Here is a 17,188-nt window from a genome sequence, read left to right on the forward strand (position 1 = left end):
AACCAAATGTAAAATGTACTCATAGTTGGGGCCCCAATTAAGTACTCATACGTTTCAATATATTTTCAACAAGAAATCTTTCATTTCCCAAACTACTCTACAGTAAGCAGTACACTTAATTTTTGCTATGTGGCGTCAATGTCTTTCTTCATCCAAACGTGAGTATTAGAAAACCACTTAAGTCAGGAATCTGTAAACCAGATTTATAAAACAAGCCTAATGTTACAAAAAGTTGTTCATTATCTAAATGTCACCCACTCCCTATCTTAATGTCAGGTCAATAAGTTATTTGAATAGGCTCCTTTCAGGTTAAAGAGTTACACAGGAATTCACCAATACAATCTACATATCATACTATTTGTAAAACCCCAGCCCTGGATAAATTTAAATGTTACAGGTTACACTTGTAAAAGCTATGACACAAAAATGCCTTCACAGGATACCTTGAGCGCATCCAGTATACCCCGATCCTTAAACGTCTGGTACAGCGATTGGCGCCGTTCATCCCGAGTCAACACATCAAAGTCGGGGGACATGGTGGACTGACTGCAAGAGAAAATGGATACCGGTGACCAGAGGGGACGCGAATTCCTTAACACAGACCAGTGGGCTCCGGGGAAGCCCTAAGAAGTCTAGCGGGGAAAGGGGCTTTAACGAACACAAACAAGTCTTCATGTCTGCCTGTCCGAGAGGAGCGGCGGGTGTTACGTACCTGAGCCGTCGCCACCAGGGATCAGCTTCCTCCCGAGACCGCCCTGCCCGTCCCACCCTGGACTAGCCTGGCCTCTGTCCCGGCGGTTCGGGAGGAACAGGGGGGTTAAACGCTCTCTCACGCACCCCGAACCAGGAACTCTTCCAGAGGCGCGCACTTCCTTTCTCCGCGGTTCTGAAGGGAGGACTGGGCCGTGACCCAGGCGCGACTCTCAAAGGCGGAAGGTAGCGGAAGATGGCGGAAGGTTAAGCGAGAGCGCAGAACAGAAAGTCTCACAGCCGGTTTCCCATCTCGCCCCCCACGAGGCAAGCCAAAGAAAACCGCCCTCCTGAGGGGCACTAAGGCGCGTGCGCACGGCTGCGCAGCGTGGACCGGTAGCCTTCCCAGTAATCGCGAGAGCGCTAGGGTCAGGGGTGCGAGATTTGTGCCGTTAGTTCCAGCTGCGGCTGCGGAGCGCCGGGTGTCAGCGAGGTGGCTAAGGGGGTGGTTTTGTGTTCGGCGTGTCGCTGCACGTAGCGAATGGAGAGAGTTGGGCACGGGTGCTCCAGCTCCTCGGGGGATGCCCCAGCCCGTGCGTGAGGAGGATATCGGCCGTGTATCTCCACCCCACCCCGACTTGGGATAGCTGAGCCAGATCCGGCCAGCCCGCGGCCGCCTGACTCAGGCACAGCCCAGCGGGTCAGTCCACACCGCGTTTGGACCTGCAAACGCCCACCCTCTCGGGGGCTTTGCTGCCCTTGCCTTTCTTTCACTACGTCATTCAGCTAACCCAGGGTTTCTTCACCGCAGCATGATTGTCATTTGGAGCTGGAAAACTCTTTGTTGTAGGAGGCCGCCCTGTGCAGGGTAGGATTTTTAGCAGTGTCCGGGTCTCTACCTGGTAAATGCCGGTAGGACCCCGCCCTCAAGTGTGATAGGCAAAAATGTCTCCAGAAAGGTTGCCGGGTGTCCTCTGGGAGGCAAGATCGCCTCTGGTTGACATCTACGGAGCTGAACTTTTTACGGTACCCATCGTTGTGTGCTGAGGAAGATAAAGAAGGTGAGCCTGGTCCCCAAGATGCTTAAATGCAATTCGAAAGAAAAGGCATCGGTCTCACAGAAGCAGTGATAAAATCATTACAGCCAGAGAACTGGACAAGAACTAAGACGCATTATAGACTGGGTCAATAGTTTAGAAGAAGGAAAGGGGGTTGAAGCTGGACGTGATCAAGGACATCTCTATGGAAAAAGTGTAACTTTATCAGGGCCTTGCTGGGTAGGATTTAGGTGTTGTGCAAACAGGAAAGCATCGCAGGAAGGGGCAAAATGAGCGAGGGAAAGAAATGTCAGGACCCTCTTGGGGGCAGTGAGGGATCTGTCCTGACTCCAAAGTTGTGTGCTGGGGATGTAAGGTGTGTAAGTCCTATGAAGAGAAAATTGGGGTAGTGTGAGCCTTGTGCACAGAGCTGAAGGACAAGTACGATGAGTTTGATCCTTGGCTGTGAAAAGCTTGAAGTATTTACGAGGAAGCAAGATTGACAGGACTTCATACATGGTGGAGAACCCGTAGAGTTTTTTTTTTTTTTTTAATTTAATTTTATTTTGTCAATGTACAACGTGGTTGATTATTGCAGCCCATTACCGAAACCTCCCTCCCTCCTGCATCTCCCTCTCTTCCCTCCCTGCCAACAACCTCATATCTGTTCGCTTGTCGTGTTGACTTCAATGAATTGTAGTTGTTGTGTCTTCTTCCTTCCCCTCCCCAGTTTATTTGTGTAGTCATTTATTTATTTTTAGCTCCCACAAAATAGTGAGAACATGTGATATTTCTCTTTCTGTGCCTGACTCGTTTCGCTTAATATAGTTCTGTCTAGGTCCATCCATGTTGTTGTAAATGGCAGTATTTCATTCTTTCTATAGCAGTGTAGTATTCCATTGTTTAGAGAGACCACATTTTCCGTATCCACTCATCTGATGATGGACGTTTGGGCTACTTCCAACTCTTAGCTATTGTAAATAGTGCTGGTGTGAACACTGGAGAACAGGTATTTCTGTGACTTGATGATTTCTATTCTTCTGGATATATTCCCAGCAGTGGGATTGCTGGGTCATATGATAGATCTATCTGCAATTCGGAGAAGGGACAGGAGCCATGACGGCCCACTTCAGGGTCTGACTTTGGAACCTGGGCACTCCTCATCCCAGACGCTGACCCCAGCCGAACTGGCACAATTGCCTAGGGGGACCCTGGGCAATCAGTACAGACCTCGGCCTCCAGGACGCTTAGGTAAAGCTAAGGCAGGCCAGGGAGCGCCCCACTCAAAGTCAGAGCCCTCTGCCTCCTACCGCCTGCCTCTGCACACGTTCCCCACAAGAAAACAGTTTTATGTGAATATTCAGAGTCTAATATACACTCATTAGTGACACATCCATATTCTTTCCAGTCAGGTTTTCATCCTTGTTAAGGAATATGGATTAATAAACCAAAAGGAAAGAGGAAAAAGAGAATTGAGGGCAAAGTTCAGGGCTTCTATTTTGTTTTCAAGAAGTGCCAAAGGCCTATTCGTGATATCAAAGGACCTTTGCCCATTGCAGCTACTACAGCAATATGAAAAGATGTACTTGCAGGGCAGGGCTGTGTTCTCATTAAGCCGACTACACTGCACAACCCACGACACCACTTTCCATCCAGCTTGAGCTCTTATGTACTTCCGGTGAATAAGGCTAGTCTTCCATTCTCCTAGAACTAGAACTGACTTAAAAAGCAAATATTGCTAACCATTAAAAAAGAACCAAATGCTACAGGGCTTTTGATTTTCAAAAAATCCAACAGTGACACACCGTGGACTAGATACGAACCACTTGACCACCTATCTTTCTTTCTTTGAAAAATGTTTTTCAGATTTTCATTTTTTATTATTAGCATATTCATTCATACAAATTGTGATATGTCATTATGCCCTTTACCCAGCCTCTAAATTACCCTGAAATATTTTTATGGGAGAAGGGAAGGTATAAGTAACTAAACAGCTAATAACTATTATATTTCAATATAATAACTCTTTATTCAAAGGATGAATTATGGACTGCAAGAATAATGTTAATATAATCATACCGAGTCGATATCAATGTCTTTGTTTGAAAATACATGAAAAAATAAATTCCTGAATTAGACCTATATTATGGACATATTAGGAATCAAAATTATATGAAATTGTAATATAGTTTAATATTTATAAACACAATATTACTATTTTACCCTCGTAGAGTGCTTCATGCTTTCCAAAGTGCTTTCACATAATTATGGCAGAAACCATGACACTTGATGAGCAAGTAACATCCCCAAAGCTGAAACTAGTGGGACTGGGTTTATAGATGGCACCTTGCCCTCTCATGGTGGAAGGGGTGAGGGAGCTCACTGGGGCCTCTACTATAAGGACACTAATCCAACTCATGAAGACTCCACCCCCATGACCTCCCAAAGGCCCCACCTCCCAACACCATCATCATGAGGGTGAGGATTTCAGTATATGAATCTGGAGGGGGAGGGGCACAAACTTTCAGACCGTAGTGCTGTTTAATCTAAAAGCATCAGGATCGTGTTCAAACAGTTCTTTCCTGCTGCCTCCCTGTGTTCAATCCCCTCACCCCACACTCCCTCAGGCATGCACTCCCCACCCCATCAAAGACAGCTCATTCCCCCTCCTCATTTGTTTGTTATAATAACAATAGTTCACATGTATTGAGCACTTACTGTGTGCCAGGCATGCTTCGACGTTCTTCACAGTTGAAACTATTCCTACCAATCCCTGAGAAGTAGAAACGGCTCCATCCCTCATTTACAGATGAGAAACCCAAGGTGTGCAGAAGTCCAGACTCACCCAGGTCACACTGGGAGGTCATAGAGCTGGCCTTCAGAAAGGGCCATCTGGCTCTGCAGTCTTTTTTATTCGTTTGTTTGTTTAAATTGACAAATAAAAATTGTATATCCTTACCTTGTACAACATGACATACACATCACCTCACATACTTTTTTTGTGGGAGAGGTCTACTCTCAGTGATTTTCAAAATTTAACGCAATTTTATTAACTGTGGCCACAATGATGTACAGTAGAAATTTTGTATTCTGTGACCATCATCTCCCCAATACTCCCCCTCCGCCCAGCCCCTGGTAACCACCATTCTCCTTTCTGCTTCTATAAGATCAACTTTTAAAAATTCCACACGTGAGCAAGATTCATGCAGCATTTGTCTTTTGGTGCCTGGCTGATGTTGGTTAACTTAATGTCCTCCAGGTTCATTCATAGTGTCACAGGGAGCAGGCTTTCCTTCGTCTTTAAGGCTGAGTAGTGTTCCATGTATATATGCCACGTTTTCTTTACCCATTTGTCTGATGACGGCCACTTGAGGTTGTTTCCATATCTGGGCTACTGTGAATACTGCTGCAATAAACAGGAAGTGTAGGTGTCTCCTTCACGTACTGCTATCATTTCCTTTGGATATATGCCCAGTGGTAGGATTGCTGGATCACATGGTAATTTAACTTCATGTTTTTGAGGAACCTCAAAAAAATGACTGTTTTCAATAATGGTTGTACTAAATTATGTTCCCACCAACAATGTACAACGGTCTTTTCTCACCAAAAACTTCATCTTTGTGATAATAATTTTCTGACAGGTGTGAGGTGATATCTCATTGCACTTTTGATATGCATTTCTCTAATGATTAGTGATGCTGAGCATTTTTTCACATACCTCTTGAATCTTCTTCTTTTAAATGATTTCCCTTGATTCTATTCATGTGGTGAATTTATTTCTTTATTTTCTAACATTAAGCCCTGTGTTCCTGGAACAAACCTCACTGGGCCAGGACATTCTGTCCTCTCCATAGCTGAACTCAGTTTGTTAATACTTGGATATATTCACATTTATCTTACTGAGAAAAACTGGGCTCTGATGTCTCTTTTTGAATATCCGTGTCAGGTTTGGATCTTAGATTTATGCTGGCTGGCCTTATACAAAAGGTTGGGGCTTTGGAAACTGTTTTCTTAAGGACCTCTTAGTCCCATCTCCTAGTCCATATCTTCCCGTGACCAGTATTTAGGGAACTGTAAACTGCCAGATAGTAAATATTGCAGTCCCTGTTGTAACCATGCTTTTGTCTTCTAACACAAAAACAGCCACTGAAAATAAACAAATATGACTAGCTGTGTTCCAATAAAACTTTATTGACAAGAACAGGCAAAGGGCTGGATTAGTCCCGCAAGCTGTAATTTACTAACCCCTGCCCCATACAATCTGAGAATTTCTTCCCCCTTCAGGTGCCAGTGTGTGTCTAGTGAGGATTCTTTCCTGCCTTCCCCTTGAAGACTTCCGTGGTCCTCCTGCTCTCTGATCTTGTATTTCCCAAACGCACTTCTTTCCTCTTCATCTGAATTTTTGCCGTATTTGCATATGCCTGGAGAATTTTATTAATATGTATTAGTATTCTTAAACTGATGCAGTTACTTCTTCTTAAATGTACCAGTAGATATTAGTATAACTAGTTCTGTTTAGTTCTGTTCTGTTTGCATAACACACATTAGTTCTTTGCACCTTAAAATAAACTACTAAAATTTCAGACGTTTGCTCCCGTGCTGCCTAACATCATTTTGAGTACTACCGGGGATATGGATGCCATGAAAGAGTCCTTCTTGGTGTCCAAGAATACAGCAGTTGTCCCAATTTTCAGTTCCACACAACTCTTGTTGGGTTGTCCCATGGATGGTGGCACTGCCCTGGGTACTAGGGTCAGAAGGACGGGTGAAAAGAGGACGTCTCGTTGTTTTCTCCCCACCTACAGAGGATCATGGATACCAAAGCAGTCAGCTCTTGCACAGGCTCATAAATGTAATATTAGAAGTGCCTGCCACATGTGCACGGAGGGGCCCAGGGGTCCGGGAAAAGGCACACAGAGGAGATGGCATCTGAGCTGGGTCTTGAGCTAGAATTTTTCAGGCAAAGGAGGAAGAAGAGCTTTCCCAGGACCGTTAGGAGCCTGAGGGAAGGCACTGAGGCACAGCTAAGCCAGCTTGTGTAGGGAAGAAACCACCTTGGTGAAGGAACCCTTGGATACATGGTGGGAGGGAAGAGGAGGAGGCTCTGGAAACTGGGTCTGGCAGCAGGTGAACACCAGCTCAGATGTTGGACCCCGTCCAGTGAGAAGCCATTGATTCATTTTTTAAGCTAAACCTGGAGGTAGTCTGAGTAAAAAATGACCCAGTTAATAACCTAAATGGTGGCTGCCAAGACCAATCAGCACCTGGGGGAAATGCTTATATCATGTTAGGTAAAAAAGAACAGGGATGCAGTATTCTATGATCATGAGGGTTATACATAAAAATTAGTATACCTAGAGTAACGGGGCTATAGAGAATTCCCCAGTGTCAGGATAGGAATTGAGCTGATTGTATAAAAATGTGAGTTATTTCCTCTGTCTTCCAAATTGCTTTCTCAGTATTTTCAAAGTCATGTTTTTCTAATTGTGATGTTTAACAGTGCTGTCCACAGTAAATATCCAGATTGGCATCCATGCTCTTATTTCCTGATTTGCAGACGTTGAATCCCAAATGCACAAGGGTTCAAAACTGCTGGGGACCCCCCTGTGGTGCTGTGGACGAGACTGTTTGAGCCTTGCCTTGCCGAGCCGCTGACTAGAAGTAGGGCTGGGTTTCCCCTCCTCTGCATCCACTGGTCTTCCCATGGGCGTTTGCAGGAAAGCAGCCTCCCCCACCAGCCCCGGGCCTCTTCACAGGGACCCCTCACCCACGGCCCAGCATTGACCGGGGAAGAAGTAGCAGTCTAGTTTATGACCTGAGTACGCTTTCCCCTCCTGCATGTTTCCCATGCTTAGAGGATATTAAAATTGTCTTGGCAGGGGCTCCCGGCCACAATAGTCAGCCACCCGAGCTATAGTCAGCTGCCACCCTTGGGGTCCAGGCCACATGTTAGAAGTGAAACCCTGTTTTAATGAGATCCTTCTGGTATTGCCTTTGGACACCCTCTAAGGCAGTTCCATTTTACACTAAATTCCATGGTATGGTGGGTCATCTCGAACAGGTCTGCACACATGAAAACATTACCACTGCACTCTGTACTCTAGTAAAATGTGGACAGAATGAGGGTAGGAGTCAGGCCCTGGGCCATGAGGATTTTTTACAAATATATACACACATTGAAATGTAAAGCAGATAGGAACATGTCGAGTGATTTAGACTGCAAAATCAAACAGAATTCTCAGCATGTTTTCATACATTTTGCTGTTGATGAAGCTGGGGTTTGCATATGCTAAGGATCGCTTCTCGGGCAGCAAATGCAGTTGTCTGGTGAGACCAATCCATCTCTGTAGAACAAAAGTGATGGTAGTAAATTAGCTCCAAAGGGAGGATGCAAATTCGAATTCTTGCACCTTTTCTGTTTATTCTTTCTGACTCTGAGAGAGAGTGTGAGCGTGTATTTCCGTGTGTGTTTTCTCCTTGGCTATCTGGCCCAGCTCCCACTATATCTCCACAGCCCTCTCCCGTCTTTATTTTGATCAGTACCCTCCACCACCTTGAGTCACCTTGGCCCCAACCTTGAGAACAGAGCAGGCACCGTTCCAGGCAACTGCAGTTCTGCTGGAAAACCTTTGAGGGCAGTCTAGTATTTCATGGTTCATGACTTCCTGCCACCTCCTGCAAGAACAGAAACTCAGAGCAAAGTGTTATGACCTGTTTACTTCCTCTTTGGGGCTTCTAAGTGGTGGTAAGCGCCCGGGCGTTTAGGAGACACTAGACCCTATGTTACAAATGGTTTCCTTCCTCTTTTAAGAGGATGCCATCTTGAGTCATCAAAGGTTTAAAAGCACATTTCAGTAGTGTATGGTGTGTGGGTTAAGAGCATGGATTCAAGGGTCAGTTGGATGTTTGCTAGCTGCGTACCCTCAAGGAATCACATAACCACTTCATGACTCAGTTTCCTCATCTGCAACATGAATTTAACTGGACCAATTCGTAAGTTGTCAGATCTCTCTGACTTAATTCATGAAAAGGGCTGATGCACATAGTAAGCACCCACTGTCATTAGCTTTACTGTTGCTGTTTATAAATATTTCCAAATAATTAATTGTTTTTTGATTCAGGTATAGATTTATGGCTGAAAGTTTTCTGACTGGCACCCTTGTCTAAAAACTCAGTTTCCTAACTGTTGTGCAGTTGTGCCTAAATACTCAAGTCTTGCCTGTCTCCTTGAAAGTCCTTTGTTATGACAATAGTGACAGTCACTTCCTGTCACACTGGGGTGTAGAAAGGACTCCAAGATGTGGCCATAATTACCCAGAAGGAAAAGGTGTCCACAGGGGTGAGAGCAGGGTTTCTAAACCTTGGCACTCTTGAAATGTTGTTCCGGATCATTCTTTGTTGAGGTGGACTGTCTTGTGAGTGGGAGATGTTTAGCAGCATCCCTGGTCTGTACCTTCCAGATGCCTACAGCATACGAACACACACACCCCCATTATGACAACCAAAGATGCTTCCAGGTACAAGTTGAGCATCCCTAATTCAAAAGTTTGAAATCCACTATGCTCCAAAATCCAAATCTTTTGAGCACTGACATGATATCAAAAGAGGAAAATCCCACACCTGACCTTATATGACAGGTCATGGATTTCATGCACAAAATTATTAAACATATTGTATAAATTGCCTTCAGACTGTCTGTGTAAGGTATATATGAAAGATAAATGAATTTCTTGTTTAGACTTGGGTTGCGTCCCGAAGATATCTCATTATATATATGCAAATATTTCAAAATGTGAAATCCCAAATCTGTAGCATTTCCAATATGGGATACTCAACATGTATTGCCAAGTGTCTTCTTCTGGGGAACACAACTGCCCTCCTTTGAGAAACTGCTGACCTAGACTGAGAGACCAGAATGAGCCAAGTCATCCTGCCAGAAAGGAGGCATGTGCTTGGAGCAAGGCACGGGAGAGATGACAGCGGAGGTTTGGAAGACCATGCTGAGGCTGGGGGTTTGCCCAGGCAGGAAGGAGCGCAGTAGGCTGCTTGCGGTGAAACAGCAAAGTTGCTGTGATGGTTTTGTGTTGCATCACGTTATTATCAGGACTGTTAGAAACAGAGGAATGAAAGAGGGGTTGGGAGAGAGTAAGGATCCAGGATCAGAGTAGTGGCAAAGAGAAGAGAAAAGTCTGGTGGCTAGCATGGATACGGAGAGAAGAGTGGATCTGGGAGGCTTAGTGATACCATGGATATATGTGTGTGTATATAACTGCTTTAGCATACTCTTCATGTAAGGCAGCAGATAGTAAATATCTTCAGCCTCGGTGTGGGCAGTATGGTCTCTTTTGCAACTACTCAGCTCTGCCCTTGTATCATGAAAACAGCCATAGACAATACACCAAGTCATGGGTGTGACCATGTCCCAATAAAACTTTGTTTATACATACAGTCAGTGGGCCAGATATGGCCTGCGGGCCTCACTTTGTCAAGTGCCAGTGTAGACCATTTTGAAATAAACAGACTGTGCCCACTGGATAGCTGTCAGTATGTAAGTCTGTTAAATACTCAATACAGGTTTTGTTTTTAATGCCACAATATGGTGCCCTTGGTATTTGTTTCAGCTGAAGATGCAAAACTAACCTCAGAGCTGCCTGAGTATTAAATGTCTGCTTTTCTCTGTCAAATAAGCAGTATTTTGGGCCGAGCCAATGGCGCACTCGGGAGAGTGTGGTGCTGGGAGCGAGGCAACACTACCGCCGCGAGTTCGGATCCTACATAGGAATGGCCGGTGCACTCACTGGCTGAGTGCCGGTCACGAAAAAGCCACAAAAAGAAAAAAAAAAAAAGCAGTATTTCTAAGGGCTGGAGGGTGATAATTTAGCAAAGTTTGCTGATAAATCAGGTCTGCATTAACTGGGCATAATGGGTCAGTGTACAACTGAAATGGTTTGTGAAGCCATTTGTGAAAGAGGTAGAGGTAGGCAGTATTCTAATTTTAAGAAACAAAGTGTGTACTTGGTTTGTTTTGGGTGTGTTTTTATTCCCTAGTGAGGTGAGACAAACTCATGCACAGATGGTTTCCTCTCTTGTGAGACCAAGGCAATTTTCTCTTCAAATGGACAGGACTCTCCTTTTGAAGATCCGACCGTTCTTCATAGCATGTGGTCCTTATTTTAAGCCTTCCTCAGTTTATCTTGATTGTGTCTTTTTTTCCTTGGGAATAATTTTGCCTCACCTGGTGGTTGTCTGTTACTTCATATTCTCTAAAGTTTGTGATCAATTGCATGTAGACATGGACTTGCTTTTCATTGGCAACAATCCAGAAACAAGCAGAAAGATGTGTAGAATAGAGCTGTGGATAGTGGTCTTTTGGGGGGTCAATTCCTCTGTGTCATTGGTTTTCAACCACAGCAGTGTCGACTGGATAATGTTTGGAGACATTTTTGATTGTCCCAGTTGGAGTGGATGCTACTGGCATCTAGTGGAAAGAAGCTGGGGACGCTGCTCAACAGGCTGCAAAAGCACATGACAGCTCCCACAGCAAAGAATGATCCAGCCCAAAGGTCAGCCATGCTGCTGCTGTGGAGATGCATCAGGGATACAGTTGCTAAGTGCTGGCAAGACTGCTGGCTTCCGTAATGCCTTCTGGATAGCTGAGCAGCAGGCACCAAGGACACTGACTCGTTGCCCTCACATGGATCTTTCATGCATCCACCACCACGCTTTCTGTACTTCTCCCTTTTAACTACTCCTGCACCTGCTGCTGGGGCAGTCCTGAGTGTTGCATCTGCCAATGACATTCTGATCTTTGTGCCTACCTTTGTCTTGTTGGGTAGAAGAGATGTGTTGAATGTTGTGGGACAGCTGAGAGGTACAAGGTACAGAAGTCTCACCATGCCAGCAGACTGTGAGCGGATGTGCTCATGAGCCTTGGAGTCCCATTGGAGGGGAGGGACGCTGGCAGTGGTGGAGGTCGGCTCACCCTGGAAGAGAAGTGTCCTTCCTGGAAGTACACGTCTTCCAGGACAGCACCTTAAACAGCACCTGGCCGTGGCCACAATCTAGCAACTGTGGCCTAAGAGGAAGTAGTTGAGCAGGCCTCAATTACATAGTCCTTGGGCATTGTCTTAGTCTGTACAGGCTGCTATAACAAAATACGTTAGACTGGGTCATTTATAAACAACAGAAATTTATTGCTTACCGTTCTGGAGGCTGGAAGTCCAAGATCAAGGTGTGGCAGATGCCGTGTCTGGTGAGGACCTGCTTTATGGTTCACAGACAGTGTCTTCTCACTGTGTCCTCACATGGTGGAACAGGCGAGGGAGCTCTCTGGGGTCTCTTGTATAAGGACACAATCCCATTCATGAGCATGGAGAAGACGTGACTTAATCACTTCCCGGAGGCCCCACCTCTTAATACTGTCACAATGGGTATTAGTTCCCAACATGAAATTTGGGGAGACACCATCATTCAGACCATAGCAGACACCTCCCTGATGCAGAATGAATATCAGAACTGGAAAGAGTCCTAGCAGCCGTTTCATCCAACATCTTCATTGTACCAACAAAGAAATGCAAAAATTGATGTTTCCTCTAGCTCGTGGTCTTCTGTCCTGACCCATAAGTGTCTGGGGTCTAGCTGCTCTTGCATCTGGCTCTTCTGCCGGCTCCTTGAGGTCCCGTTTACTGCCAAAGTACAGAAGAGGAAACAGAGGCCCAGGCACAGTGAGTGACATGGCTCAGATGCTCGATGACAGGGCACACATAGAAGCCAGCAATCGTGACTGTCCCCAATGTCTTCCCCATCGAGCCCCCCTCCGGTCTCGATGACATCAGACTGGCCAGGACTCAGCGAGAAAGTCTTACAAGTTAATGGACTGAAAAACCATTGATTTAGAGTTCGTATACAGATCCATCCAAAGAGATGCAACTAATATGAATTTAAGCAACTAGGAGAACTTCTTTGAATAGGGATGTGGAACGTACAGACTGCGAGTCTTTATGGAGGTGCCTAATTTCCAGTCATGATTACCCGCTGTCTCCAGTAGAAGACCCAGGCTAATCAAAAATGTTCAAGGTAATGGTACCCTGTAGATCTTTATCCTGCCTTTTCCTCGTCATTCGGCTGCCATGGGGAAACTCGTTCTAGCAGAGAGTTTTCAGCTCAGACTCCTAGACCCTCAGCCCATCTTACTGCTCCGTCCCTTTTCCAAGAAGACTCAACTCAGTACCGTCATCAATGCAGTCTAGAGTTGGAATCCCCACAAAAGAGCATCATCCCGTAAACGTAAGAAAGTGATGCAGTCAAACAATATACTCAACACTTAAAACCCCAGAGCAAGAGAGAAATAAGGGGCGTACTCAGGTCTGTGGTTAGAAATAGAAATGGGCTCTGCATCCGTTTCCATGTTATCTGGCCCTGCAATGATGCTGCAGCTCTGAGCTGCCAGCCGTGCAGCCGGGCAGCAGGTGGGAGTGCCATCTGCGTCAGCCTAGAGGGTGCAGGAATTCTGCTTCCTGTGCCTGCGGGTCTTACAATGTAGGGTAAAAGGATGAATCTTGGAATCACGTGGTCTAGGGTTCAAATTCTAGATCAGCCTCTCATCACAGGTGTGAACCTTGGGCAAGTTACCTAATTTCTCCAATATTTTTCCTTCTTATGTGTAAAACAAAGACAGTACCGGCTCTGAACAGCTGATGTAAAGATCTAGGTAATGAGTACAAAGCTCCCAGATTTGGCTAAAGGTAGCAATGCAGTCAGGATCAGCTGTGCTTCTCGGAGCATGCATCCTTAAACATTAGTTCTGTGGCCCGGTGTTGCTTGAGAGAACGTTTGAATGAATGAGTGAGTGAATGAGTGAAATACAGACAGTCCCTGGCTTGCTATGGTTCAATTTATGACTTTTTGACTTTACGGTGGTGCAAATGTGATTCAGTAGAAATCGTACTTTGAGTTCTCATACAGCCATTCTGATTTTTCTTTAAATATGATTTTCAGTAAATGACGTGAGATGTTCAACACTGTATTATAAAACAAGCTTTTCATGAGGTGATTTTGCCCACCTGTAGGCTAAAGTAGTTGTTCTGAGCACATTTAAGGCAGGCGAGGCTAAGCTGTGATGTTTGGTGGTTTAGGTGTATTAAACGCACTTTGGGCTTTCAGTATTTTAACACGCGATGTTTTATCAGGATATGACATAATTGTAAGTCGAGGAGCATCTGCACACCAGAAGCCGGACTTCTCTTGCACAATTGCTCCAGCAGTTACTGAGATTTGTTTGTCAGGAGCCCTCATCAGCAGTAAATGCTGTGCTCTGAAGCATTTAGTAGATGTTTCTCAACAGTGTTTTACAGTGACTAAGCACTGTGTCCCATTGCCGGGGTGTGGAGCTCAGCCCAACCCCTACCAGCTCAGCGATGTGTGCCCATCAGTCACCCTTGATAGATCTCGGGGACTTATTCTGTGAATGGGGAAGCAGAGGAATAAGGGAAAGATGGCAGAGGGAACGACTGCCAGGAGGCTTGAGTGAATTCGAATAAAGCCCCAGAAGCAGTGCCAGGCGGAGAGTGGGTACCCTGTGAAGGCTGGCTGTCATTATTATTATGACTGCAGTGTCATAGCCCTGCATGAGGTCTTTTCAGGATACCAGGAGGGTGAGACATAGCCCTCCATCCATTGATCAGCATTGCTGGAAACCTGGACGAGGAAAGCCTGGAGCTATAACGCTGCAGAGCATGGTGGAGATACAGGGGAGTCACTGGTTGAACGCAGGAGTGGCTTGTTTTGTTTTGCTAGGAGTGGGTCAGTGAAAGGAAGGTGGGTAAAGAGAAAGAAAACAGGGGAGAAGGGAAAGGTAATGTCTACTGTAAAGGGCCTGTGCTTGTATCCTCTAAAAACGCAGAAGAGAGGAAGCCTTGCAACCTAATTTATGTATGGTTTTGTAAAGAATTACAGGGCTGTATGCAACTGAGTGCAGAATTAATGACATCTACCACGTTTGTTCCGTCCCGTCAATATAAACTACCTATTTTACACATCCGTTATTACCGGGAGATGAGGGAGGGACGGGGTGGGTTGGGGAGGAGCGAGTGGATAGGGAAGTGAGAAGGGAACGGGGCAGGAGAGCACAGACACAGACTCCTCCTTGCATGGAGTTGTGCTCCCATCTAGTGAGACTTTGGTTTATTGCAAAGTCAGTTCGATTTGTGTAACGGGAAGCAGCAGGGCTGATGATATTGCATCTGATGAGAGCCAAGCCCTCACGCTCCTGATCCCGCTGCCTCTGTTCGGGTGACTGAGGGAGGGTGGAAGGGAAGCAATCGCCAGGCCAGGTGGAAAGGCTCCCACCTGCTCGGGTAACCAGGGACTAAGCCTGCAAACCGACAACGTCGCCATAAACAGTGGGCAGAACCAAGTCAGGAGGAGTGGTCACTTTGAGAACCCTTGCTGCCCGATCAGCAGACAATAGAAACGGAGTGAGAGGCCCTGCCCCACCTCTGGCCGGGGAGCCGAGCATGGAGGTCCAGGTTACTCGGATGCCCCTACAGCATTCACCTCCCTGGGTTTACGAGACCTCGAGCACCCCAGGGCCGCCTGTGGTCCACACGGGGCGATCAAGCCCCACCAGACTGGGCTGCCTGTTTTACCTGCAGCTGCAGAGATCCCCCCACCGACAGCAGGGGGCCACTTTCCTTTCCTTGAGGAGGGGGTGTTGCAGCTTCCCCACTGCCCTCAGACCCCTATGTGGACCCCCAGCACCTCCTTCCATGCCTCATGCCACTGCCTTCTTTTCGCAACGCGGCTGTCATCCACAAGCAGTAGCCGTCCTGGCTCTCCTGAACTTTTCCTTAAAAACCTTCATCCAAAATTCCTTTGAGTTGCCAAGCAGCTTCCCACACAGGCAGTAACGGAGACACATTGGGGGAGGAAGGGGACACAGAGAGGCTGCGGCACTGAGCTCCCGCAAAGAATATGTGAACCGAGGGGTCGGGGGACTCCCAGAGTTGGAGTTCTGCAAGAGACAGCCATCCAGGGCACGTGGGGCAGCCTCCACTCTGTTCCCTTTTGCTTCTTAATAGCACTGAAAGGGTCCTCCCATGAAGGAACCTCATCCCTTCCCCAGTCTTCCTTGATCTCACACTCGTCTCTCTACCCCTGCCCTTTCCTGCCTGCCTGACCCCACATCGGAAGCCGCAGTCCTGCAGCAGTGGCCACCCCGTTAATGAAGCGTGGTTGAAATCCGCGCTGCCCCCTTCAGAGCTTGCTGGCTCTGCCCGCTCTTCCTGCTCTGGTCTCACCTGCCTGGCCTCCCTCTCGTGGCAGGTTTTTCCCACTCAGCCTTCACGTTTGGGATCGAGAGCCACATCAGCCAGTCCAACATCAATGGGACGCTGGTGCCGCCCGCCGCCCTCATCTCCATCCTGCAGAAGGGGCTGCAGTACGTGGAGGCTGAGATCAGCATCAACGAGGTACGGGATGTTTGCGGGGCTGGGCTTCCCAGCAGCGGGGTCTCGGGACCCCAGTCCAAAGCCCGCGTGTGCTTCCTGCAGGCGTCTGAGAGCAAGCTGGGGTTGTTTGTTTGGTTTTTGTTACACTTTGAGCATCCCAAATCCGAAGTCCTAAATGTTCCAAAATCTGAAGTTTTTGAGCATCAATGTGATCCTCAGAGGAAATGCTCACTTGAGCATTTCAGATTTTGGATTTTCAGATTTGGGGTGCATAACCAGTAAGTATAATGCAAGTATTCCAAACTCAGAAAAAATTTCACACTGTGAAACGCTTCTGGTTCCAAGCATTCCTGGGAGCCTGACAGAGGGCATAACCAGAGGGACAGTCAGGGACAGAGAGATGATGGCCCTGTGTTAAAGTGACTTCAGGTGCTGGTTTCACGACTGTGCTCTTTGTGGAGCTGATCCGGGGAAGGATGGAACAAAAACCATCAATTAAAATGATACAGATTCTCTTGTATCCCCTGCCACCTTCTAGATTGGGGCTGTGCCGATTTGATAGAAATTTTGAAAGTCAGTTATTTGGGATTTAAACAGATCCCTTCTCCTCCCTGGCCCCTTCATCTGTGCTCTCGGGATTCAGCTGAGTCCCACACGGATGAGTCCACGTGTCCCAGTTCTATCCTGCCTTCCTCAAGTTCAGAGCACACAAAAATGTGTTTCTCCGTCCACGAGGCAGAACCCGGAGCAATGAGGGTTTCATGTGATTCGAGTATTTAGAAAGCACGTCTTACTTTTAAGTGTGTACAGAAATTTTTTTGATAGTACCAGAGAATCGAAAGATGTTCAGACAAAAATGTGAATCAGAAGCCCAGACTGGAGCTCCCTCAGTACAGCGTGGTGTTGACAACACCAAGTCAAGGGTGATCCCCTTACCGGTCATCTTTTAAAAAAAACAGAAAAATATGAATCAGAAGTAAACGAGGTCATTGTCGGTTGTATCGTGGCTGTATT

The 17,188-nt window shown here is 46.5% G+C and overlaps 1 pseudogene; it reads left to right on the top strand.

Moving 5' to 3' along the window:
• Window positions 1-946: 946 nt before the first annotated feature.
• The window catches only part of LOC134369044 (F-box-like/WD repeat-containing protein TBL1X), a 31,667-nt pseudogene continuing 15,425 nt past the window's right edge, over window positions 947-17,188 (top strand).

This window comes from Cynocephalus volans, unplaced genomic scaffold (assembly GCF_027409185.1).
Source record: "Cynocephalus volans isolate mCynVol1 unplaced genomic scaffold, mCynVol1.pri scaffold_35, whole genome shotgun sequence".
Taxonomy (NCBI): domain Eukaryota; kingdom Metazoa; phylum Chordata; class Mammalia; order Dermoptera; family Cynocephalidae; genus Cynocephalus; species Cynocephalus volans.